A 27,700-nucleotide genomic window follows, 5' to 3' on the forward strand; every position below is an offset into this window, starting at 1 on the left:
CTAATCATCGTAGCCTCCAACAGTTTTTCAAGCAGAAGGATCTCAATTTGAGGCAGCGGAGATGGTTGGAGTTGCTAAAGGATTATGATATCACTATATTGTACCATCCAGGGAAGGCCAACGTGGTGACCGATGCTTTGAGCCGAAAGGTGGTGAGTATGGGGAGTTTGGCATATATTCCAGTTGGGGAGAGACCTCTTGCAGTTGATGTTCATGCCTTGGCCAATCGGTTCGTGAGGTTGGATATTTTGGAGCCTAGTCGGGTATTGGCTTGTGTGATTTCTCTGTCTTCCTTGTATGATTGCATCAGAGAGTGCCAATATGATGATCCACATTTGCTTGTCCTTAATGACAGAGTTCAGCACGATGATGCCAGAAGTGTGACTATTGGTGATGATGGGGTGTTGAGGATGCAGGGCCGGATTTGTGTGCCCAATGTAGATGGGCTTTGGGAGTTGATTCTGGATGAGGCCCACAGCTCGCGGCATTCCATTTATCCGGGTACCGCGAAGATGTATCAGAATCTGAGACAGCATTATTGGTGGAGGAGAATGAAGAAGGACATTGTGAGATTTGTAGCTCGGTGTCTCAATTGTCAGCAGGTGAAATATGAGCATCAAAGACCGGGAGGCTTGCTTCAGCAGATGGATATTCCGGAGTGGAAGTGGGAGCGGATCACCATGGACTTTGTAGTTGGGCTCCCACGGACTTTGAAGAAGTTCGATGCTATTTGAATGATTGTGGATCGGCTGACCAAGTACGCGCACTTCATTCCTGTGTGTACTACCTATTCTTCAGAGCGGTTTGCAGAGATCTATATCCAGGAGATTGTTCGTTTGTATGGTGTCCCCGTTTCCATCATTTTAGATAGGGGCACTCAGTTTACTTCGCAGTTTTGGAGGTCTGTGCAGCGAAAGTTGGGTACTTAAGTTGAGTTGAGCACAACTTTTCACCCTCAGACGGATGGGCAGTCCGAGCGCACTATTCAAATATTGGAAGACATGTTACGTGCTTGTGTCATTGATTTCGGAGGGTCATGGGATCAGTTTCTACCGCTTGCAGAGTTTCCTTATAACAATAGCTACCAGTAGAGTACTCAGATGGCTCTATATCAGGTTTTGTATGGGAGGCGGTGTAGATCTCCAGTTGGTTGGTTTGAGCCGGGTGAGGCTAGGCTATTGGGGACAGACTTGGTGCAAGATGCTTTAGAAAGGTAAAGGTTGTTTACCGTGAAAATGGTAACAACAATTAAATTTGTAAAATGGGATTCTAAAAATACGTGATCTATTCCCGAGCTAGTTTGAGAGGGTGAGTAGTGCTAAATGTGGAGTAAAAACAGTAAAGATCGAGCTAGCCAAAAACGATAATCAAACCAGTAAGGGACGTTCCCGGGCTTAGGACAAGCCAATAGATACCTCGGGGCCAGGCCTCGAGCCTACCTCGGGCCTATTGAAGATAACCTTATCGAGGGTAATCGGGAAGGGGATAACAGATAAGTATATGCGTATAAAGCTTTAGACCGTCAATCTTGAGCTAAATGGCGAAGAACAAATGAAGAACAATAAAATGTTAGGGCGACCTCAGGGTCGAAGAACACTGATAATTTAGAAGAAAGAGAGAAAGAGAGAGAGAGATATTATTACTTATTGGAGAAGTGGAGCAACATCAGTGTTTTGCAAGATGGGGTGAGTCCCCCTTATATAGGCGAAGGGACTCAATAGAATATGCATATATTATTTACGAGAGTAGAAGGATGTGACAGCCTATCGCACGTCATCTCAGTAGATTATGGATAGATCGGCCCTGTACGGTGTAGCCATGCGCCTGGGAGACTTCTTCTTCTATTCCGACCTCGGACCCTGCCCCCTTCGTTTCGGGCTCCAACGATCCCTGAGACCGAGAACTTGACCGAGGCCTTCCACCCCCGGGGTTCCGAGGAAGGCTTCTGAAATATCTTGATAGCAGAAAATCAAGTCATCTGATTTTACCGCGTACAGATAGTCTTCGCTTTCTTAGAGCGGAAGGCGACGGGGAGTGATGAGAAACGATTCCGAATCATTGCTTCCCTAGGCGTCCCTGAGGATGGTTGCGGGCTGCAATGATGCGCGTCGGGCGTCGCTGCTGCGGACTTCAATGCTGACCGCGGCGGTTGGCTTTCTTTATTGTACCCGCGAGGCCTTTATAAAAGCTCGCTTCTTCCCAGTCGGATCCAATTTGGAACTTTTTTTTTGTGAAGCCGGTCTTTCTGCTTCTCCTTGTTCTCTTCCTAGGAGCACGACTCCCCTTGCTTTCTCCCTTTTTCTGGACTTTTCCCATGGATGGCGAACATTTCTACAGCAGCTTCTCGTGATATGGCCGGCTCATCATCTTCGTTCTTCTCCCAAGGTGAAGTGACAGCCCCTCCCCGAGTCGAGGATTGTGTCCCGGGATCATTTGCGATGACCTCGGACTTCAGGGTCGAAAGACCTTATTCTAAATTAGGATGTCGCGAACCGGTAACCCGCTTCATCAGCTCCGTAACGGATATAGGGAGAGTGAAAGTTGATTGTGGCTGGGGAGATGCCGTACTTGTGGAGATACCTACTCGGGACGAAGATATCACAACTTATAGGGCTGGTTTTCTAAGCGTTTATACCTACCCATTTACTTTAGGACCGGTGGGACCGGCTTCGCCCCCGATAGATCATGTGATCCTCGATTTCTGCCGGAGTTATCAGGTAACCCTGGGTCAGATCCATCCTTCGTTCTGGCGCGTGGTTTATATGATCAGGCATTATTCGGGCATGATAGAGGGGATGCCTTTCACTTTGAATCACCTGATCCGGATGTACAGCCCTCGCCTCCTTTGTGGAGGTTTAATCAGGCTTCGTCGTCGAGCCTCGAGATCTCTTTTCGCCTGTACTGAGGAGTTCAAGGATGATGGGTGGCTGAGTCGATTTGTCCGAGTGCGGACGTCCGATCTGATCCCGTCGGACAGAATACTGTATCCCGAGAAGTGGAATACCGCGCGTAAGTGGATGTGGAGCTTCTACTTTTCTTTGATGGTTTCTTCCTGTATTTCTAACTCTGTCGTTCCTTCTGTTGTTCTTTTAGTCGAGGCGGTCTACCCCGGGGCGGTGTCGGATCTGCAAGATTGGGTCGACCGTCTATACTTGGATTGCCCGTACAATGATCGCGCATGGTGGGATCTGTCCCGAGCCCGGTGGGAGGCGAAAGATAATGGTGAGTTTCGAGTTACCGTCATACCTGTACATCCCATTGCAATTTGTTGCTGATGGCTCTTCCCTTTCTGCGCTTCTAACCCTTATGCTTATGCAGGTCTGGGAGGGGTTTTAAAGATAAAGGAAGCGCCACACGCCGGAGGATATATCCGAATGCTTGGCGAGGAGGAGAAAAGGCAGAGGGATGCTCTGATCGGCCTGCTGGAGCCGAAAAGGGCCAAAGTTGAGGAACCTAAGGTCAACTTATCAATTCTGGCCTTAGTCGCGGCGGGAAATCCCCATGTTGAAGGCAAGGGAGAAAACAGTCTTTCGGCACCCTCCGAAGGTCATCTGGGACCGGCTGTTCCTCGGGCCGAGGAGATGGAGGCCTTCGGGCAGGAATCTGATGCCGTTGTGGTCCCTTATCATAGTGATGAGACAACAGATGGAGTATCGAGTACCGGTTTTGAACCGGCGGGTGGTCGGAGTCTTTCACGAGTCGAGACCCATGATGAACGGGGGCCGGGCGTTCAAACTGACCCTGTTGATTCATTAGTTATCGTCGATTCCCCGAAGGGGGATCACCTCAACCTTCTGGGGTGCGAGGTGAACCTTGTAAGGATGCTCCCGAGGCGGGCGTGTTGGTCGAAGGTGGAGACGTGCTGGGTGGTCCGGCGATCGTCCTCGAGGATAGCTCCGTGGTCAATGCTCCCTCAATTTTCGGTGAGATGGGCAGGCTTTGCGCGCGGGTACACTCCTTTATTGTTTCGTTGCTCCGGTCCGTTCCAACCCTTTATTCCTTAACTTTTTTAGGCTCTTTCAGGCTGAACTGCTTTACAGCCAAACTCTCGCTCAGTATCAAGACGAGGTGAACCACCGCGAGCATGAGAAAGTCACAAATTGACTTGTCCAATAAGTAAGAAGCAGGGACGATAAAAGAACCCGAAGATGCCCACAAATAACGAAAACTGGGAAACCCGAAGTTGAACACGTCAAACTCTCCCTCTGCAAAAACGATTTTTCCCTCGAGGCCCGGTCCCTCCGACTCTAGGAGCTCGAGTCGGCAGTACACCTGCTGCACTGGAGACTCGCCCTGTCGGAACGTTCCTCCCAAAGGAACCAACTCGCGGTCGAAGATCTACGCTTCCTCCTATCGCAGTTCGTGTTCCTAGGTGCAAGGCCCGACCACCGGCGTGATGAAGCCTAGTCTCGACTCCGGCTTCGCGAACATACTTTAAATGGGGGAGAAGCTGCCTCTGAAGATTTCTGCGTGGAAAAGGCCTTCGGAATGGTAGACCCGGCTTTACCTCGAGCTGCGAGTCGCGTTTGGCCTGACCCTCGAAGATTAACCACTGGGGGCATATTAGAAGGTGGCTCAAGAGGCGTTAGAAGTGGAGGCAGATCTTCGGAGAGAGGGGACGCCGTTGATAAGGGGCTACCCGGGGATCTGCAGGCTTAGTTTATGTTGTACTTTTCATTGTTTTTCTTGCCTGTATATGGAGTTTTCGTCTCGGCGTATGTAGAAAGAGAACAATCTTGTGAATTTATTTCCTTTGAGACCTTTTAATCTAGAGTTTCGAATTTAGAGCTTTGAATCTAGAGCTTTGAATTTGTAGTGGATCTTCGCAGCCCATTCCGGGCTGGTTGATGTGATCCGTGCCGAGAGTTGCCGCGGGGTTCTCGCGCCTTCGCGCTATGGCTTTTTTCTCATTTATTTTGGGATACGGTTTTGGGGTCGTGCTGCGACTCGAGCTGCAACCGACTCTGAGCTTCCAGGTTCCCCGGATCGGCGACGGTGGTATTTGTGCCGTGCTTTTAGGCATTTTCCAATCTCCTTGGAGCTAGTCTCCGAGTCGGGAGCCCGACTCGGGCTTGATATATCCTGGGGCTCTGCTTGTTGGAATTGGAGATAACGGTCTTTGTGTCGTGCCTCCAGGCGTGCTACAATCCTCAGGTCCAGTCTTCGAGTCGCCTCGCGATTCGAGCTGAAATCTGCCTTTGATCCTTTCAGGGGCTCCGGTTGGCGATAGTGTTTTTCGTTTCTCACTCTTGGGCGTTTGGCAATTTTTTGGGTCCAGTTTTCGAGTCGCTTTGCGACTCGGGCTGTAATTGACCCTTGAATCTTATTTGAGTTTTCGACCAGTAGTGGTAGCCTTTCTGTTGTTTGGTCATTAAGACCCTTTCGTATGAGGCCCGGGGGCTTGCTTAGCCGACGACAATGGCACTTACGTTGTTTGGTCGTAGAGACCTTTTGATGTGAGGCCCGGAGGCTTTGCTTAGCCGGCGACAATGGCACTTACGTTGTTTGGTCGTAGAGACCTTTTGATGTGAGGCCCGGAGGCTTTGCTTAGTTTAACTATTTTGGATCCGGTATCCGAATCGGGTTACGATTCGAGCTCACTTTAATCCTCAAGTTGTCAATTTTCAATTTGATGGTCGTAGAGACCTTTCGGTGTGAAGCCCGGAGGCTTTGCTTAGCTGGCGACAATGGCACTTACGCTGTTTTGATGTGAGGCCCGGAGGCTCTTTGTAGGCTTTGTTTCCTCTCGTTAAGGTCTTATTGATTATTTTGCCTGACCCGTCGTCGGTTCTAAAAGAACCTCGATTTCAAGTCGTAATCAGTGATGTTTTGAGCACCTCGGAAGGTTCATAGCCCATAGGTCGAGTAGATCGATGCTTTTTTTTATTTTGGAGCTGACGTGGTCGGGACTCATTTTTTGCCTGTTGAGGGAAGCCTGTGTTTTAACCGGTTCTTTCCGAAGTAGATTCGGAGGATTTTTTAGCAATAGTCGGGCGTCCCCGTGTCGCGTTTTTTGGGCTGTAGTAGCCGTTTCGACCGTAGTCGTGTGCATTTGGCCGGGGCTATTTTTTATCCTGAGAAGTAGTTTTAGGCGTCCACACCGAGGGTATGCCCTTTAGGGATTCTTACAAATGCGACGTATAGCCTAAACTGCGGGATTTTTCATGCCTGTTGAGGTCTTATAGTTTGCCATGCCTGTTGAGGTCTTACAGTTTGCCATGCCTGTTGAGGTCTTACAGTTTGCCATGCCTGTTGAGGTCTTACAGTTTATGGAGAATAGATCTGGTTTTGCCGAGGCTGCCCGTTAGGGTCTTACAATTTCGGATTTTCCAGTGCGTGGTGATTGGCGACAGCCTCCGAGTCATCGAGTTTGCTTGAAGACAACTTCTCGTGAGTTCGGAGCTGTTTTTCGGGGGCTTGGTGAGCCTGGAGTTCCGACACTGGGGTCGTACGAGCTATCAAAATTGCTTATTTTGAGTCTCCGAGCGTGTCGGACTTGTTTAATGGAGAAGTATTATGCTTTGAGACAATCTTTCTTGAAACATGAAACGGCAAGAAACTACCTTTTATTGTTTTGGAGCGGATGTAGGCTGTGATGAAAATGCCAAAGTATATTCTTTATTGCTTGGCGTAGATACAGGCCGCAAGCACGTATAGTTTTGTTGCCCTGAGCTCGACCCTCATGGGCTCGGCTCCTTAAAATTGTTTGGCCTGGTATGTTGCCTTTGTCAGAAAGATCTTTTCAGCGGGAATTCATTCTGGGGTGAGAGTCTGTTTTCGTGGAAGGGAGGGCGATGCTCGATCGTGGGCTCCCGCAGGTATTTGACGATTGCGGGCCCTAACAGTAATATCGTTTAAGCATCGACACATTCCAGTTGCTCGGGAGCCGCTCGCCTTCCATGGTGACAAGCTTATATGAGCCTTTGCCAATGATTCCGAGGACACGATATGGTCCTTCCCAATTCTGGCCTAGTTTTCCTTCATTGGGATTCCGGGTGTTGAGAGTAACCTTCCTCGGGACCAAGTCTCCGATGCTGAAATATCTGAGGTTCGTCCTCCGGTTGTAATATCTTTTGATTTTCTGCTTCTGGGCAGCCATCCGAATCAGCGAGGCCTCCCGCCTTTCGTCGAGTAGCTCGAGGGCTATTGTCATGGCCTCGTGGTTTGTCTCCTCGCCAGCGTGCCGGACTTTAGCGCTTGGATCACCGACCTCTACGGGTATTAATGCTTCAGCGCCGTATACTAGAGAAAAAGGGAGTTTCGCCTGTACTTGATTTTGAAGTCGTCCGATATGCCCATAATATCTCGGGTAGAGTCTCTCGCCACTTTCCCTTGGAGCTCTCTAATTTCTTCTTCAAGTTTACGATGATGGTTTTATTTGTGGATTTGGCCTGGCCGTTTGCGCACGGATGATACGACGTTGAAAGGATCCTTTTGATTTTGTTGTCCTCCAGGAACTGAGTTACCTTGCTCCCAATGAATTGTCTCCCGTTGTCGCACGTTATTTCAGATGGGATCCCGAATCGGCAGATGATGTGTTCCCATATGAAGTTGATGACTTCCTTCTCTCTTATTTTTTCGAAGGACTGCGCTTCAACCCATTTTGAAAAGTAGTCAGTCATAAACAGAATGAATCTAGCTTTACCTGGTGCCGTTGGCAAAGGGCCAACGATATCCATTCCCCATTTCATGAATGGCCATGGTGATAGGACGGAATGTAATTGTTCCCCGGGTTGGTGGATCATGGGGGGCGAATCTTTGACACTTGTCACATTTCCGGACGAACTCCTTGGTGTCCCTTTCCATGCTATCCCAATAGTAACCTGCTCGGATTACCTTTCTGACTAAGGAGTCTGCCCCGAAGTGGTTTCCGCAGGTGCCCTCGCGGATCTCTCGGAGCACGTAGTATGTGTCTCCCGGTCCAAGACACACTACTAGGGGGCCGTCGAAGGTTCTTCTGTACAGGGCCTCGCTTTCATCGAGCGAGAACCGGGCCGCTCTGGTTCGTAGGGCTCTTGACTCTTTCGGGTCGGCGGGCAGCTTCCTGTCCTTCATATAGGTGATGTATTTATTCCTCCAATCCCATGTCAGGCTGGTAGAGTTGATTTCCGCATGACCCTCCTCGACTGCGGACTTGATTAGCTGGACCACGGCCCCCGGGAGCAGGTCTTCCTCCTCGGCGGACGATCCTAGGTTTTCTAGGGTGTCAGCCTCCCTGTTCTGTTCTCGGGGCACATGGACTAAGGTCCATTCCTTGAAGCGGCGCAAGGTGACTTGGATTTTATCCAGATACCTCTGCATTTTGTCTTCCCGAGCATCATAGCTTCCGTTTACTTGACTTACTACGAGGAGCGAATCGCATTTTGCCTCGATGGACTCGGCCCCCAGGCCTTTGGCCAACTCTAGACCTGCAATCATAGCCTCATACTCGGCTTCGTTGTTAGTTAGTTTCGCAGTTTTTATGGATTGTCGGATTACGCCGTCGACGGGCAGCTTCAGGACTATACCAAGTCCTGATCCTCTGACGTTTGTGGCACCATCCGTGAACAGGGCCCACACCCCGGAAGATGTGCCTGACTTCAGTAAAAGTTCCTTCTCTACCTCGGGGACGAGGGATGGCAAAAAATCGGCCACGAAATCCGCTAGGATCTGGGATTTGATGGCCGTTCGAGGTTGATATTCGATATCATACCCTCCGAGCTCGATGGCCCATTTGGCCAGTCGACCTGACAGCTCAGGCTTGTGCAGTATGCTCCAGAGGGGATAGGTTGATAGGAGGCAGATGCGATGGCACTGAAAGTAAGGCTTTAGCTTGCGCGAAGCGCTTATTAGTGCGAGTGCCAATTTTTCTAGATGGGGATATCGGGTTTCCGCATCCCCCAAGGTTCGACTTACATAATATACAGGAAATTGCGTACCTTGATCTTCCCGGACTAATACACCGCTCACCGCTATTTCGGATACAGCCAGGTACAGGTACAACGTTTCATCTTCTTTGGGCGTGTGTAGCAAGGGTGGGCTTGATAGGTACCGTTTCAGCTCTTCCAGGGCGTCTTGGCATTCCGGAGTCCATTCGAAGTTGCTCTTCCTTTTGAGTAGGGCAAAGAAGTGATGGCTTTTGTCAGACGACCTTGATATGAATCTACCCAGGGCTGCGATCCGCCCAGTCAGTCGTTGAACGGCTTTTACGTTATTTACCACTGTGATTTCTTCGATGGCCTTTATTTTGTCGGGGTTGATCTCGATCCCCCTGTTTGAGACCATGAAGCCCAGAAATTTGCCCGAGCCTACTCCGAAGGCGCATTTTTCGGGGTTGAGCTTCATGTTGTAGCTTCTGAGGATGTCGAAAGTTTCCTGCAAATGGGTCAGGTGATCCTCTGCGCGCAGGGATTTTACTAACATATCGTCAATGTATACTTCCATCGATTTTCCTATTTGGTGTTCGAACATCCTATCAACTAGGCGTTGGTACGTTGCTCCTGCATTTTTTAGTCCGAAGGGCATCACATTATAGCAATATGTGCCATACTTTGTGATGAATGAAGTCTTTTCCATGTCCTCGGGGTTCATCTGAATCTAATTATACCCCGAGTAAGCATCGAGGAAGGTGAGGGTCTCGTGACCGGCCGTGGCATCGATCAGACGATCAATGTTGGGCAGCGGGAAAGAATCTTTGGGGCATGCTTTGTTTAAATCCTTATAATCTACGCACATTCTCAGATTATTCCCTTACATTGGCACTATTACTAAGTTAGCTAGCCAATCAGGATACTTTACCTCCCTGATGGATCCGATTTTTAAGAGTTTCGTTACCTCTTCTTTGACGAAGGCGTGTTTTACCTCGGACTGCGGCCTCCTTTTCTGCTTCACGGGTTTGAATTTGGGGTCGACGCTCAGCCGGTGAGAGGTTATTTCTGGCGGGATACCTGTCATATCTAGGTGGGACCAGGCAAAACAGTCGATATTGTTACTAAGGAATCGAATAAACCCTGTCCTGAGTTTGGGGGTCGACCCCGTGCCCAGGTATACCTTGCAGTCCGGGAGGTTATCGATCAGAATGGTCTGCTCCAATTCTTCGACCGTTGATTTGGTCGTATCCGATTCTTCGGGGGCGACGAAGGTTCGGGGGGCGAAAAAATCTTCCTCGTCATCTCCGATGGTTTGTATGCTTGTTTCCTCGTGTGAGGCCGAGTGTGCGGGGGTTAACGGCTCACGGTGAATCGCGAACATTTCTCTTGCCGTCCGTTGTTCTCCATTTATTGTTGTAATGCCATTTCTTGTGGGGAATCTCACCACCTGGTGTAAGGTAGAGGGCACTACCCTCAAATCGTGTATCCAAGGTCTACCAAGCAAAGCGTTGTACCTCATGTCGCCGTCGATAACCTGAAATTGGGTGCTCTGGGTCGTGCCGGATGTGTTGATTGGGAGGGTGATTTCTCCTTTCGTTTCTTCCCCGATCATGTTGAAACCGTGGAGGATTCGAGGAACGGTGTTAATCTGGCTGAGTAATCCTAGCTGTTCTATCACTCCGGACCTGATTATGTTGGCCGAGCTGCCCGGATCTACGAGCACGCGCTTTATCCTTGTGTTGTTTAAGAGAAACGAGATCACTAGTGCGTCATTGTGTTGTGGTTCTCCCATGGCCTCGAGGTCCTCCTCGGTGAATATGAGGGTTTCTTCGGGTAAGAGCTGCCGGGTCGATCCTTCTGTGGCGGATGTTTTTGTCCGCTTGGATACGGGGCACTGGGGATCATCAGCCCCCCCGATAATCATGTGGATATCATATTGGGGGGGTTCCTTTTTGCGCTCGGACTAAGCCCGGGGGTGCGTCGGACTCCGAGCTGTTCGGTTCCATTCCCCTGTTGCTCTCGAGATCTCTGCTTCTCATTTTGCCGATCGAGCAGAATGTCCGGTCCTGAAAGCGGAGATCTTGGGCAAGAAAAAGTGTAAGAGATATCATGCGTTTAAGTGACGAAACTAGCAAGAAAATAATCACTATTATTTTTAGCCCCACGGAGGGCGCCAAACTATTTACCGTGAAAATGGTAACAACAATTAAATTTGTAAATGGGATTCTAAAAATATGTGATCTATTCCCGAGCTAGTTTGAAAGGGTGATTAGTGCTGAATGTGGAGTAAAAACAGTAAAGATCGAGCTAGCCAAAAACGATAATCAAACCAGTAAGGGACGTTCCCGGGCATAGGACAAGCCAGTAGATACCTCAGGGCCAGGCCTCGAGCCTACCTCGGACCTATCGAAGATAACCTTATCGAGGGTAATCGCGAAGGGGATAACAGATAAGTAGATGCATACAAGGCTTTATACCGTCAATCTTGAGCTAAATGACGAAGAACAAATGAAGAACAATAAAATGTTAGGGCGACCTCGGGGTCGAAGAACACTGATAATTTAGAAGAAAGAAAGAGAGAGAGAGAGATATTATTGCTTATTGGAGAAATGGAGTGATCGCTTCCAACTCCGCACCATTAAAAAGTAGCGAGAGAGGGTTGCAATAGCTTTTACCCGATTTTGGGTCGGGATCGAATCCACAGAGAGCTAGGATTGGAGTTGAGTATCTATTTAGCTTAGGATCGCATGTGTGTTCTTAATTGGTCTTCTCATAATTTTTGGGTTTTCTTTATATTCTACTATAATTAAACTACTAATTGAAAATGCAACTAGATTAAGCTAAGAGTAAGTTGCTACAAGTTGTATCTAATGGTTTAAAAAGGCACTAGGGTAGTGACTTTCACCTATGTGGCTAATTGACGTGTAATTGCATCTATGGCACGATAGACATGATTGGGGAAATATGTTATAACCATTACTCAATACTACCCACTCTACACCTCTCGGTAGAAAGAGTGGTTTTGCCCAATTGACTCTCTCGAGATCAATTGGGTATGCATATATGCCCAAGCAACTAGGGTTCAAGTCGGGTAATTACTCTCTCGAGGTTTATCCCTTTAATTGGGACTATCAAATCTCTTGCGTCCATCCCAATTCCTTGTTGAATCAATTTTGGAGACTTAGGCTCTCTTTCTCAAGAACAGCCCAAGTCTACTAAGCACAACCTAGTGTTTGCAACCACTAATTCATAAATTAAACCATAAAGTTGACCCAAATAACAAACACCCATAATCAATCTAACCTTAAATTACAACACCCATCAATTACCCACACTAGGGTTGAGCCACAACCCTAGCTAATGGGTCTAGCTACTCATGCTTGAAGATAAAATCAAAGAAATAGATGAAGAAAAAGACATATTAATTAAACACTAAAGAAAATACAGAGAATCGATCGTTAGAGTTAAGCTAAAATGCCCAAAATTGCTACAAAATAGCTTCTCACAAGCGCAGCTGATGTCTGATAATAACCGATTACCCTAAAAATGGAAAAAGGTTCTATTTATACTAAGTTGGAAAAACTGGATAAAAATGCCCCTGCGGGGTCAGTGTGGGCCGCACAAAATGAACTGCGGCCGCACTAGGCTTTTGACTCTTCAAATTTACTTCTCTGAACCCAGGCTCCGCGGACCGCGCAGAAAGGACCGCGGCCGCGGAGGCAGCTAGCACGGTCCGCACAAAGATAACCGCGTACCGCATAGGCTTGATGGTAGGCTCTGGACAACTCTCTGAAGTTGGTGTCCGCGGACCGCGTAGAATGGTAGTGCGGCCATGGAGTCTTCAGTGCGGGCCGCACAATCTCCACTGCGGACGCACTGCTTTAACAGTTTATTTTCCAGTTCTCTGAATCTCCCTAGTGCAGACCGCACAAAGTGGACTGCGGCCGCACTAGGCTAGTTTGTCCTGAGTTTTCTTTGTCTTTGATAATTGTGCAGGTTCCACTCCTTGTTGAGACGATACTTGACATCTCGTCACTTTGTTGATCAAACCTGCAATCAAGCACACTTATGAGCCTTTTGGGACTATTTTGTAAGAATTTATACTCAAAGCATAACTAAGAATGAGCATGAAACACGTCAAAATCCCTAGTTATCAGCTCCCCCAAACTTAAGCTTTTGCTTGTCCTCAAGCAAACAAAATAAGACACAGCTATCCTAAAGTAACCTCAACTAGCCTCAATTGGGACTAACAATTGCCCTCAATAAAATGAATCATTAACAACATTTAACCTTTGAAAAACCATGGATCAAGTGCGACACAAGAGCATCAAGAGTTGACTCAACACATCAAAGAACTCTTTCAATTACTTTAGTCATTGTGGAACCCAAACTCACACATCCTCAACTCTCCCTAAGCAAACCTTACCTTTAGAGTATTGACACACAAATCGAGGTTAATGGAAATTTACTCATCTCTCTCAAGAAAAGGTCACAAGTCCGGCTCTAGGTACCATATGCTTTCCCCTTATGTAAGTATCCACTAATGTAAGCTTCATTCAACTCAAGATCATATAGGGCTTTTGTGGAGTCATTGTGAAGGCTTTTGGTTCAGGGTAGGAAATATTTTGGTCTAGTAGGTTCCATCTTCCCTTAAGAACTTCTTTTGATTCATTTGGCACAATTCACTTGACTCTTTGAGTCATTTCACCTCTTTCCAAGGGGTTAGAGAGACACATTGTCACTCTTTCTTATGCATTTCAAACATTTTCTCCTTTTTCAACTTTCCACACCTTTCTTTCTTTTTTTTGCTTTTCTTGAATCCCTTTTTATTCTTTTTCACATTGAACTTTCTTTTTGTCTTTTTGCTTCTCTTTCTTTTTCATTGCCTTTCCTTTTCTTCACTTTTGTGCCTTATACCACTTTGTTGCAATCCTGTCTCTCCCCCCAAGCTTATACTTTTGCCATGTGCTAAAGGAAAGATTTGGGTGCCAAGAGAGGGTATATTTTAGAACGGGTATAGGCTTGTATCATGGTTCTTGAAAGAAAAAGGTCTAAGGCTCAAAATGGTTAACTAGGGATCTTATCATTGGTAGGCTATGAAGTTGTTCAATCTATAATTTGGATCAAGGAGAGCCTATAATCACGTCTCAAGTCAAAATTCACTTAGGATTTCGCCTCAACAAACATTCGGGGCAAGTTCTAGACCATTGGCTTGGGACTTGGACTCGAAATTCAATTACTCACCACACACACTAAGGGATTGCTAAAGACATAGAGTCGGGGGCCCACAACGACCTTAGATACGATTTGAGCACACAATGGTCCCGAAAAACCATTTGATGATTGTCGGTCAACACAAGAGTCTCAAGGCCACGACTTTCACCATCCTAAACACAACAATTTGTCTTTGACCATGGGATCAAAGGCAAATGTGCTAGGCCCAAGTGAAGCTTTGCTTGAGGTACCCTTAACTACAAACTACCAAAAACAAAAAAATACAAAAACGGACTCAAACCCTTAAGAAGGTTGTCACGCCATCTATCATTGGGAAGAGCCACCCGGTTCACACAATACTCCACCTTTGGAAAGAACCGTGGCATTAAGAAAACCAAAGGCTTATTAAAACGTCCAAAATAAAACAAAAGGCTACGAGCCGATATAAGAAGCGAAAAACCAAAAATTTTTGCAAAATTAGAAAATAGAATAAATATGTACAATAGGGGCTTTGAATATAAAACGGGGAATGAATATATACAATGATGTAACTTTATATACAGACCAAAGGAAAGATAAAAAGTGCGATAAAAGTAACTAAATGTAAAATTATATACAGACCAAATGAAAAGCAAGAAAGTATAAAATGAATCAGTATATATACAGTCATCCAACAAAAATATAGGGCGCACCCCCTCAAATAAAAGCTGGCATTGTCCCCAATGCCAACTAAACCAAATAAGCACCAAAAATAAGATAGAAAGGATATGAAGACTCCCTAAGCCTCGTCTGTCTGCATAGGATCATGAGCAGTCCCTGGGTCCTCTGTGTACTCGGGAACCTCAGACTGGTTCCCGGTGGTCTGCTCTGCTGCTACTGGGACCTGGGCCTGGACCTGGACAGGCTCTGGTGCTTGGGCAGTAGTTGGTGGTGGAGGGGTGTCTCTCAGCCTAAATCTCTCCGGCCAGTCTTCAACATACTCTGGCACGGAGTCTGAAGAAATGTCCCTTGACGGTTGGTACTCACTCCCCGAGGAATGGGAAGCAGCTCTGTCTGCAGCTTTAATGAGTTTCTTGGTCTTTTTTATTTCTCCCGAGCTTGATGAGTGAGTTTTACCATCTTCTTCTTCCCTCCCTGGGAGGGTTCTCCTTTTCCTAGTTGTTTTGAACCTTTTCTCACCATTGTCTGCAAACACAATTCAAATAGCTTGTTAGTATTAATCAATGCAGTTCAAGTTATTGCAGCAGAACACATTGCATACAGGTTCACAGTGTTGCAGATAGCTGCAGAAAGTGCCTAGTGCGGACAGGACAAAATGGTAGTGTGGCCGCACTGAGGCCACCGCGGACCGCACAAGAATGACCGCGGTCCGCACCGGTATTGAGTTCCAAAAACAAACTCTCTGAATCCCACCAGTGCGGTCCGCACAAAACCAACCGCGGCCGTACTGGGCCAGTGCGGACCGTACCAAATGTAGTGCGGCCGCACTGGGCAAAAGTCACTTGGACACAATATGGCACCGCGGACCGCACAGAAATGACCGTGGTCCGCGGTACGTGCCCAGACATGGCACTGAGTTAGGGTTCATCAGATTTTTCTTTTAAGCTAAAATTTTTACCTATTTTGGGTCCCTACTCAATTACCCAGTCCATTATACTCACCAAGTCCACAAGACTTGCCATTTAAACTAACCTAATCTAACAATTAGAGAAATATGGGGAGAAGAAGAACTACCAGTTATGGAATATGAAAATAAAATGAAACTACAAAATTAAACAAAGATGAATTGAGTGAAATGTTACCAGATAATGTGATGAAGTGCAACTAATCAATGTCAAGCAAGAGTTATGATGAAAATGCTCAAGATGAACAGTAAAAGGGAGCTCTGAGAGTTTAGGGTTCGAAAAGGGTAAAAGGAGGCCCTTGGGGTCTATTTATAGAGAAACCGCTGGGGCCCATTCTAATCTACCAGTGCGGCCGCACAAAATGGACCGCGGTCCGCACTGGTCACTTTTGTTCAATTCTCACTCAGTAACCCACTGCGGTCCGCACAAAATGAACCGCGACCGCGGTGGTCCATCGCGGACCGCACCAAAACAACCGCGGCCGCGGTGGCAAACTTCAGAGAGCAATTTTTTCACCCTTTTGCCAGTGCGTACCGCACAAAGTGCAATGCGGCCGCACTCCAAACTTCAGAGACTGTGCAATTTTTTCAATTATGTCCTACACTGCATCAACTCAATCCTGCAACATCTCACAACCAGTTAGCCCAAAAATCAATCCTATACTACAAACGAAATCAAAGAAAACAAATAGAAAAACACATGGGTTGCCTCCCAAGAAGCGCCTGATTTAACGTCGCGGCACAACGCAGGTTACCATCACATCATTTGAAATGAACAACAGCCACCACATGACTATCATCAAACTTCCCAAGATAATGCTTGACACGGTGCCCATTCACTCTAAAGACTTCTCCACTTTTGTTCTTCAAATCAAGAGCACCAAAGGGGGTCACACACACAACTTCAAATGGCCCACTCCACTTGGATTTCAGTTTTCCCGGGAACAACCTTAACCGAGAATTGAATAAGAGCACCAAATCACCAACTTTGAACTCCTTTCCACGAGCATATTTATCATGAAGGTACTTCATCTTTTCCTTATACAAGGACGAACTAGAGTATGCATGGAAACGGAATTCATCAAGTTCATTGAGTTGTTCAACACGAAGATTTGCCGCAACATCCCACTAAAGATTAAGCTTCCTCAAGGCCCACATAGCCTTATGCTCCAACTCCACTGGTAGATGAAATGCTTTCCCAAACACCAACCGGTACGGAGACATACCAATCGGGGTCTTGTAAGCGGTCTGGTAAGCCCATAGAGCATCATTTAACTTTTTAGACCAATCGGTCCTATTGGCATTGACGGTCTTGGATAAAATGCTCTTGATCTCCCTGTTAGACACTTCCACTTGGCCACTTGCTTGAGGATGATAAGGTGTAGTCACTTTGTGGTTGACACCATACTTGGAAAGCAAGGCATCAAAAGCTCTATTACAAAAATGCGATCCTCCATCACTAATAATTGCCCGAGGTGTACCAAACCTTCTGAAAATACTCTTCTTCAGAAATGCCACTACACTCCTAGCTTCATTGTTGGGCAAGGCCACGGCCTCAACCCATTTTGACACATAATCAACCGCTACAAGAATGTAAGTGTTCCCATACGAGCTAACAAAAGGGCCCATAAAATCGATACCCCATACATCAAAGATATCAACTTCAAGAATTGTGTTCAGAGGCATCTCATCATTCTTGGAAATCCTGCCCGATCGTTGACATTGATCACATCTTTTCACTAGATCACTTGCATCTTTGAACAAGGTTGGCCAATAAAAACCACAACTCAGAACTTTCGAAGTCGTCCTCACCCCTCCATGATGGCCACCATAGGGGGAGGAATGACAAGCCTCCAAAATACTCACTTGCTCTCCCTCCGGGACACACCTTCGAATCACACCATCCGTGCAAATCTTGAACAAGTATGGCTCATCCCAATAGAAGTCCAGACTATCCCGTTTGAGATCCTCCTTTGGATAGAAAAGAGCTCACACGGGATGATGCCAGTCACAATGAAATTAGCAATATCTGCAAACCATAGCATATCACACATTGACACAGAAAGTAGTTGCTCATCGGGGAATGTATCATTGATCTCCAATCCATCACACGGCCTTCATTCCTCCTCCAAGCGGGACAAATGATCCACAACTTGGTTTTCACTACCTTTCCGGTCCACTATTTCCAAATCAAACTCTTGAAGAAGTAACACCCATCTCATCAACCTTGCCTTGGAAACATTTTTGGTCATCAAATACCTAAGGGCGGCATGGTAGGTGTGCACTATGACTTTGGCCCCCATAAGATATGGCCGAAATTTTTCCATGGCGAACACAATAGCCAACAATTCCTTCTCCGTCACAGTGTAGTTTCGTTGAGCTTCATTCATAGTCTTGCTTGCATAGTACACGGGATTAAACATTTTGTTTACTCTTTGACCCAAAACTGTCCCAACCGCAACATCACTCGCGTCGCACATGAGCTCGAAAGGCGAGCTCCAATTGGGTGCGGTAATGATCGTGGTAGTTGTCAACTTGTACTTTAGGAGTTCAAAGGCCTCCATACATTTCTCATCAAACACAAACTTAGCATCTTTCTCTAGCAACTTGCAAAGGGGATTCACAACCTTCGAAAAATCCTTGATGAAGCGCCTGTAGAACCCTGCATGCCAAAGGAAACTTCTCACCCCTTTGGCAGAAGTGGGGGGAGGAAGTCTTGAAATCACCCCAATCTTGGCTTTGTCTACTTCAATCCCATGCTTAGAAATTTTGTGACCCAAAACTATACCCTCTTCAACCATGAAGTGGCATTTTCCCAATTAAGAACTAGATTGGTGTCTTCACACCGGGCCAACACTCTATACAAATTACCCAAACATTCTTCAAATGAATCACCAACCACACTAAAATCATCCATAAAGACCTCCAAAATGTCTTCCACCATGTCGGTGAAAATAGCCATCATACATCATTGGAAGGTCGCCGGAGCATTGCACAACCCGAACGGCATCCGAGAAAAAGCAAATGTACCATATGGGCAAGTAAATGTGGTCTTCTCTTGGTCCTCCAGAGCAATTAAGATTTGATTATAACCCGAATATCCATCCAAAAAGCAATAAAAGGCTCGCCCCGCAAGGCGATCAGGCATTTGGTCAAAGAATGGCAAAGGGAAATGATCCTTGCGGGTCACCTTATTTAGCTTCCGGTAGTCCATGCATACCCGCCATCCGGTAACCGTCCGAGTGGGAATAAGTTCATTGTTGTCATTTGTCACCACAGTCATCCCACCCTTCTTCGGCACACATTGCACCGGAGAAGTCCATGAGCTATCGGAGATTGGATACACCACACCTGCATCTAGCCACTTGATCACTTCTTTCTTCACCACTTCTTGCATTGCTTCATTGAGCCTCCTTTGATGTTCCAAGGAAGGCCTTGCATCATCCTCCAAAATAATTTTGTGCATGCAAAATGCGGGGCTTATTCCCCGAATATCCGCCAGAGTCCATCCAATTGCCTTTTTCCGCTTTTTGAGCACCACCAATGTGGCATCTACCTGCATGTTAGTAAGACAAGAGGAAAGAATAACTGGTAAAGTTGAATTAGAGCCCAAGAATTCATACCTGAGGTGTGGAGGAAGTGGCTTCAACTCCAACACTGGTGGCTCCTCAATTGATGGTTTGGTTGGTGGAGTTTTTCGATTTTCAAGATCCAAAGACAATTTTCTCGGCTCATAGGAATAAGAGCCCATCCCATGTAAGGCATTGACACACTCCACTCTGCTTGCATCATCATTAACATCAAGATTTAATAGCACGGCCTCAAGGGGATCCTCCATGTTAATCATAGAACTTGTGTCATCCACTATCACAGCTGTGACAATGTCCACAAATGAACACACCTCGGTGCTATTGGGTTGCTTCATGGATTTGCAAACATGGAAGACTACTTTTTCATCACCTACCCTGAAAGTTAGTTCACCTGCTTCAACATCAACCAGTGCCTTTCCCGTTGCAAGGAAAGGTCTCCCTAGAATAATTGGGACCTCATAGTCCACCTCACAATCCAAAATCTCAAAGTCCGCCGGCAAGATAAATTTATCCACCCGGACGAGCACATCATCAACTATACCCAAAGGACGCTTCATTGATCTATCTGCCATCTGTAATCTCATGGAAGTTGGCCTTGGTGGCCCAATACCCAGGGTCTTGAAAACTGAGAAGGGCATTAAATTGATGCTTGCCCCAAGATCACATAAAGTTTTGGCAAAGTCTGCACTACCAATAGTGCAGGGGATAGTGAAAGCACCAGGATCCTCTAATTCCGGGGCCATTGAATGTACTATGGCACTGACTTGGTGGGTCATCTTGATAGTTTCACAGTCCATTGATCTTTCTTTGTAACCAAATCCTTCATGAATTTAGCATAACCAGACATTTGCTCCAAAGCCTCCACCAAAGGCACGTTGATGGATAAGCTCTTCATCATGTCAATGAACTTTTTGAATTGGTTGTCACTTTTCTGCTTGGCTAGCCTTTGAGGATAAGGCGGAGGTGGTCTAGGCAAAGGTGCCTTGGCTTTTGGCACCACTAGCTCCGGCATGTCAATTATGTGCTCCCTAGACGGGTTCACGACCTCTTGAGTTTCCACCTCGGCTTCATTAATGTCAATCCTCACTTCATTGTTCACCTTGTCATCAACCACATCTTCAACTACCAAAGGAACATCATTTTCCCGCAACTCAACATCATCATCCACAACTTGCTTATCTTTCGAGGCATGCACATCACCGCCTCTCCCACTTCGTGTTGTAACCGCCATCACATGATTGTTCCCACTCTTGGGGTTCACTACTGTATCACTTGGTAGATCACCCTTAGGGCGTGTATTCAATGATTGAGAGATTTGGCCTAATTGCACCTCCAAATTCCGAATGGAGGTATTGTTGCCTTCTTTGCCTTCTCTTGTTGGTAAGCATACTCACACCCTCCATGGCATTCACTTGGCGAGGATATTGGACTTGTTTCAACTGTTCTTTAGCCAATTGGTTCAAAGTAGTTGTCAACTCTGCTATAGCCTGTCCATGGTCATGTAGTTCCTTATGCAAATGAATAACCGTGGGGTCACCTTGGGGAACATTGGCCCTACTTTGCCATGCGGAAGACGTATCCGCCATCTCATCAAGAATCTCACAAGCTTGGTCATAAGTCAACTTCATGAAATTACCCCCAGCCAGTTGGTTGACTATGCATTGATTTGTAGTATTGATGCCCCGATAGAAGGTTTGTTGTATCATCGCCTCCGTCATATCGTTGTTTGGGCATTCTTTCACCATTGTTCTAAACCTCTCCCAAATCTCATGCAAAGGTTCCGTGGGTTCTTGCTTGAAAACCAATATTTCATCTCGAAGTGCCACCATGTGCTCGGGTGAGAAAAATTTAGCAATAAACTTATCTGCCAACTCATCCGAAGTTGTGATGGAATGGTTGGGGAGTCTCTCTAGCCAATCCAATGCCTTTCCCCGAAGTGAGAACGGGAAAAGTCTCAACCTAAGAGCATCTTCGGACACATTCGTCTGCTTGCTACCCGAACATGTATCTACGAACCCCTTGTGATGTTTGTAAGCATTTTGATCCGCAGCGCCCGTGAAATACCCACGCTGCTCAAGTAAAGTCAACATCACATTGGTCATCTGAAAATTGCCCGCCCGGATTCTGGGAGGGACAATAGCACTTGAATGGCCTTGGTTCGGTAGCACTTGAGGAACCGCTCTTGGAGGTGGCAGAGGAGGGTCTGGAACGTTGTCATTAGTATTGGCCTGGCGGCCTCGTCCTTGCCCGGGAGGTACAAGAGGCACCTCATCGTCTCCAATATCCTCAACCTCCTCCCGCACAAGCACATTTCCAAGAGGGTCATTTGCATTTAAAGCCATTTGGTACCTGCAGTAATCACACACACAAATTAGTAACAAAGAAGGAAAGAAGAACAACACACGAAACTAACAAAATAGATAGGCAAAACCGTTAGCTCCCCGACAACAGCGCCAAAAAGTTGATCGCTTCCAACTCCGCACCACTAAAAAGTAGCGAGAGAGGGTCGCAATAGCTTTTACCCGATTTTGGGTCGGGATCGAATCCACAGAGAGCTAGGATTGGAGTTGAGTATCTATTTAGCTTAGGATCGCGTGTGTGTTCTTAATTGGTCTTCTCATAATTTTTGGGTTTTCTTTATATTCTACTATAATTAAACTACTAATTGAAAATGCAACTAGATTAAGCTAAGAGAAAGTTGCTACAAGTTGTATCTAAAGGTTTAAAAAGGCACTAGGGTAGTGACTTTCACCTAGGTGGCTAATTGACGGGTAATTGCATCTAAGGCACGATTGACATGATTGGGGAAATATGTTATAACCGTTACTCAATACTACCCACTCTACACCTCTCGGTAGAAAGAGTGGTTTTGCCCAATTGACTCTCTCGAGATCAATTGGGTATGCATATATGCCCGAGCAACTAGGGTTCAAGTCGGGTAATTACTCTCTCGAGGTTTAACCCTTTAATTGGGACTATCAAATCTCTTGAGTCCATCCCAATTCCTTGTTGAATCAATTTTGGAGACTTAGGCTCCATTTCTCAAGAAGAGCCCAAGTCTACTAAGCACATACTAGTGTTTGCAACCACTAATTCATAAATTAAACCATAAAATTGACCCAACTGACAAACACCCATATTCAATCTAACCTAAAATTACAACACCCATCAATTACCCACACTAGGGTTGAGCCACAACCCTAGCTAATGGGTCTAGCTACACATGCTTGAAGATAAAATCAAAGAAATAGATGAAGAAAAAGACATATTAATTAAGCACTAAAGAAAATACAGAGAATCCATAGTTAGAGTTAAGCTAAAATGCCCAAAATGGCTACAAAATAACTTCTCACGAGCGCAGCTGATGTCTGATAATAACTGATTACCCTAAAAATGGAAAAAGGTTCTATTATACAAAGCTGGAAAAACTGGACAAAAATGCCCCTGCGGGGTCAGTGTGGGCCGCACAAAATGAACCGCGGCAGCACTAGGCTTTTGACTCTTCAAATTCACTTCTCTGAATCCAGGCTCCGCGGACCGCACAGAAAGGACAGCAGCCACGGAGGCAGCTAGCGCGGTCCGCACAAAGTCAACCGCGGACCGCATAAGCTTGATGGTAAGCTCTGGACAACTCTCTGAAGTTGGTGTCCGCGGACCATGTAGAATGGTAGTGCGGCCGTGGAGTCTTCAGTGTGGGCTGCACAATCTCCACTGCGGCCGCACTGCTTTAACACTTGATTTGCCAGTTCTCTGAATCTTCCTAGTGTGGACCGCACAAAGTGGACTGCGGCCGCACTAGGCTAGTTTGTCCTGAGTTTTCTTTGTGTTTGATACTTGTGTAGGTTTCACTCCTTGTTGAGCCGATACTTGACATCTCGTCACTTTGTTGATCAAACCTGCAATCAAGCACACTTATGAGCCTTTTGGGACTATTTTGTAAGAATTTATACTCAAAGCATAAGTAAGAAGGAGCATGAAACACGTCAAAATCCCTAGTTATCATGGAGCAACATCAGTGTTTTACAAGATGGGGTAAGTCCCCCTTATATAGGCGAAGGGACTCAATAGAATATGCATATATTATTTACGAGAGTAGAAGGATGGGACGGCCTATCGCACGTCATCTCAGTAGATTATAGATAGACCGACCATGTCAGGTGTAGCCATGCGCCTGGCATACTTCTTCTTCTATTCCGACCTCGGACCCTTCCCCCTTCGGTTCGGGCTCCAATGATCCCTGAGACCGAGAACTTGACCGAGACCTTCCACCCTCGGGGTGTCACACCTCCTTTTTACCTACACCCCCGCAAGGGCGTAAAGGAGTTTTTTCAATTAAAGGACAATCGAAACGGGATTTGTTATTGAGATTCAGAGNTAAAAGGCAATCGAAACGGGATTGTTTATTAAGAGATTCAGAGTCGCCACTTGGGATAGTTTATTTGGTGTCCCAAGTCACCCTTCAAATCCCTAATCGAGGAAAGGGTTGACTCTGTATTATAGTCCGCGATCCAGAAATCCGGGTAAGGAATTCTGTTAACCCGGGAGAAGGTGTTAGGCATTCCCGAGTTCCGTGGTTCTAGCACGGTCGCTCAACTGTTATAACTGGCCTATTATCTGATTTTAATACATTTTAAACCTATGGGCAATTTTAACTTTTGACCGCTTTTATTTAATTATTTTAAGAAAGATTACAACACTATTTAAAATATGTTTCGAGCCATGTCACATAAATGCACCCGTAGCCCATAACACATTTTATCTAACGTTGAGATTTGGATTTGGGTCATATAAATGTGCACCCGAATTTAGGAAGGTAATTTATTAAAATAACGTGCCTAAAACATATCACCAAGCTCATTAGTTGCTTATTTTATAGCTATAGGTTACCTATGTTCAATAAAAAAAGAAAAATAGATATCACGTTATTCAATCTCCCTTTTACTACAGAATATGAAAGTAATACAATTAACAACCATGTATGAAAATTGTCCACAAGTAAAATATGCAAGAACAAAAACCAACGCTACTGCAAGTGGTGCACACAGAAGATAATAAATAAATCTTTATGCTTTTTCATCTCTTAGTTCATGAATGCAATCCAGCGAATCTTGAAATTTTGTCTCAACCTAAAACCTCAATGTAGGACATCCCTTTTCAATTGCCTTAAAAATCGATTATCTATGAAGGAAAACATGGCAATCTTGGCCTTATTTGGCGTTTATTGGATTGGCGTGCCAAAACAATGCGGTTGACCTATATTCGGGCAGAAAACAACTTAATCCGACTTGATTCCAACAAAAATGCGTGCGACCCAATTAATAATCTGAACAAGAATTGGCCAACAATCTATCAATTACTACCAACACTCTCAAATTAAAACAATATAACATTAGTCCAAACATTTCATGTAACAGTGAACAACAAAGTTGACGGAAGTACACTATTCAGCAAAATAGAGTATGAAAAGTGAGAAACCAAACCTCAAAATGGATCAACACATTAGTTGTGAGGCAACGTTAAACTCAGACACGACAAACCAGGGACGGAGCTGAAACGGAACCCATGAACAACGACCACAGACAACCTTGAAGCTCGCTGGAATTATCGAACTAGATCAGAATGACAAAAAACTAAACTTACGCTTGGATTTTGAGTTTCTTTGGGACTGATTTGGGGTTGTACTGATCTGGTTTTGAAAGACGCCTTTGGTGGTGAAGGAATGGCAGAGTTGCTCGTTTTCCGGCGGGTTTTTGGGTTGAAGGAGACGCAGCGGAGATTTTTAGTGGTAAAAGGAGTTAGCGTTTTTGTCTTGCTTCCATGGAGTTGGAGCTCCAACTTCGAAGATTCACTAGTCTCCCATTTATGGTTTTTGTCTAAAGTCTTTTTGAAGAAGATCATCTCATTTTTAGGTGTTGGCTCTAATGAAGAAGATGATGGCTCAAAGGGAGGGGGGTCGTGTTCTTGCTGAATTGCGGCGCAAGCTTTCTGTTTTCCAGGCGTATTTTTTTTTGTCCCTCCCAAAGCTGCGCTTCATTTTTCTGATTAGTGTATATGTAGAGTCTTAGGTCTAGGGTTTATTTTGTGTATTTTGCCAATTAGTCCCTACGTCTTTTTATTTATTTATTTTTTGTCCCAAAGAAGAGTCTAGAAGGGTCCCTAGGCTACACAATGTCTTTTAAAATAAGATAGGAATACTACACAATGCCAAAACCGATCCTAATTAATTAAACTAAACATGAAACTATTTTTGTGTTTTTGAAATTATATAAAGATAAAAATAAGGTACTATTTTTGTATTTTTTTTAAAAAAAATTATGAAAAGTACATGAACTAAATGTTTTTTTGTAATTTTTATTTTTCTTGTAATAAAATAAAGTAAAAGAGTCAAAATGAGTTGAAATAGCTATGTTAGGCCTAAATTAAATATTTAAGTGCTAAAATATAAAAAATCTTGGGGAGGGTCAAAAATCACATGTCTACAGCTGCCCCTCTTTGACTGGAAACGCGAAGAGTTTTCAGACAAAGAATGACTAGACAGGTTTTTGACCCGACCCTTATTTAGAGAGGCCAAAACTAAGAGGAGGGAGAATGTGACCGAGCCCTGGTATCTGAGCTGCCTACATATCCTTGGCTATAAAGGAATCAGGCCACGTATAGTTCAGAAGTGAATGAGGTGATGTAGTATACTGAGGTGGAGAGCCGATCGAGGTGCCGTTCCGCCGAGGTTCCGGTCTGCGGTCCCGTTTTTACATTAAAATCAAAAATGAAAAAGACTATCTAAGCCTATCAGCTACGAGTTACAAGATTCCTATCTATGAGTCTTCTGAAGCTTGATCTTGAGTCTCGATTGGTTCTACATGCGGACCCTGATCTGAATCTTGATGCTTGTTAGCCGCAGGTGTTGGTTCAATCTTCTTCAGCTTTTCAAACTAAGACGGGACATGCAGAGCTTGTGACCTCATCCCTGTTTTGAGCAGCTCACATCTTTCATTAACTTCTGCATTTGGATTCACTTCTTGTCTTTTTTTTTGTTTTTTTCTTTCTTTTTATTCTGGATTGTGACTAACTTTTGTTGATCATCTCGGACTGCTGACTCGCATTCTTGACGCGAGCTTCTTTTGTTGCTGACCTGAATTGCATTCTGAATTGAATTCCCTTTTTTCCAAGTGGGCGCCTGATTACTGAACTTGAAACCGTCTTCTCTTGTTACTTGACACTGTTTTCCCTTGCACCTTGAACCATTTTCCCTTGAAACTTGAACTGTCTTCCTTCGAAACTGCTTTCCTTTGAAATTTGAGTTGTCTTCCTTCGAAACTACTTTCCCTTGAAACTTGAGTTGTCTTCCTTCGAAACTGCTTTCCTTTGAAACTTGAGTTGTCTTCCCTTGTTCTCCAGGTGGGCGCCTGATTACAACAAAATAGACAAAACAAAAGAAATTTTTCTGCCCCAGTTTGCACTAGGAAGATTTGTGAGTTGTCAGCAATATTGTAAGCCACTTATACTATTGATGCAATGATGAGAGTAAACTAAAGACTAGACTAGGATGTGAGTCTCCTAAAAGTGATTGAGCTTGCGGAAAACTATAAACTAAGCTTGACTAAAGTAAAGACTGACCCTATTCTCCAGGCGGGGCCCCTGATTTCAATAAAACTAAACATTGATAATCTTAAGAAAACTAAAAAATGACCCCTCTTTTTTTCAAATTCAGACTTCCCTTAATTTTAAACAAAAAAATTATTATCCTAGGAGAAAATTCATCGGACTAGGTTTTCTATCTTATGAGAAAGATTCATCAGACTAAGATTTTGATCCTAGGAGAAAGTTCATCAGACTAGGTCACTATTTTTTGTTATCTTAGGAGAAAGATTCATCAGACTAAGATTTTTATCCTAGGAGAAAATTCATCAGACTAGGTTTTCTTTTTTCTCTTTTTTTTTTGGTATCTTAGGAGAAAGATTCATCCGACTAAGACGTTTATCCTAGGAGAATGTTCATCAGACTAGGTCTTCTATCTTAGGAGAAAAATTCATCAAACTAAGATTTTGATCCTAGGAGAAAGATTCATCAGACTAGGTGTTCTTTTTGTTATCTTAGGAGAAAGATTCATCATACTAAGATTTTGATCCTAGGAGAAAATTCATCAGAGTAGGTCTTCTATCTTAGGAGAAAGATTCATCAGACTAAGATTTTGATCCTAGGAGAAAATTCATCAGACTAGGTCTTCTATCTTAGGAGAAAGATTCATCAGACTAAGATTTTGATCCTAGGAGAAATTCATCAGACTAGGTCCTTTCTTATCTTAGGAGAAAATTCATCAGACTAAGATTTTGATCCTAGGAGAAAGTTCATCAGACTAGGTCTTCTATCTTAGGAGAAGATTCATCAGACTAAGATTTGATCCTAGGAGAAAAGTTCATCAGACT

General features: G+C 45.0%; 1 long non-coding RNA gene across 1 annotated transcript; it reads right to left on the minus strand.

Annotated features, from left to right (window-relative positions):
- Window positions 24,327-25,348, minus strand: LOC109223066. Its single transcript, XR_002067518.1, has 2 exons — window positions 24,758-25,348; window positions 24,327-24,600 (listed from the first exon to the last, which is right to left on the minus strand). It is a non-coding gene; the product is annotated as an uncharacterized LOC109223066 (long non-coding RNA).

The sequence above is a fragment of the Nicotiana attenuata genome, chromosome 2, assembly GCF_001879085.1.
Source record: "Nicotiana attenuata strain UT chromosome 2, NIATTr2, whole genome shotgun sequence".
In the NCBI taxonomy this organism is placed as follows: Eukaryota; Viridiplantae; Streptophyta; class Magnoliopsida; order Solanales; family Solanaceae; genus Nicotiana; species Nicotiana attenuata.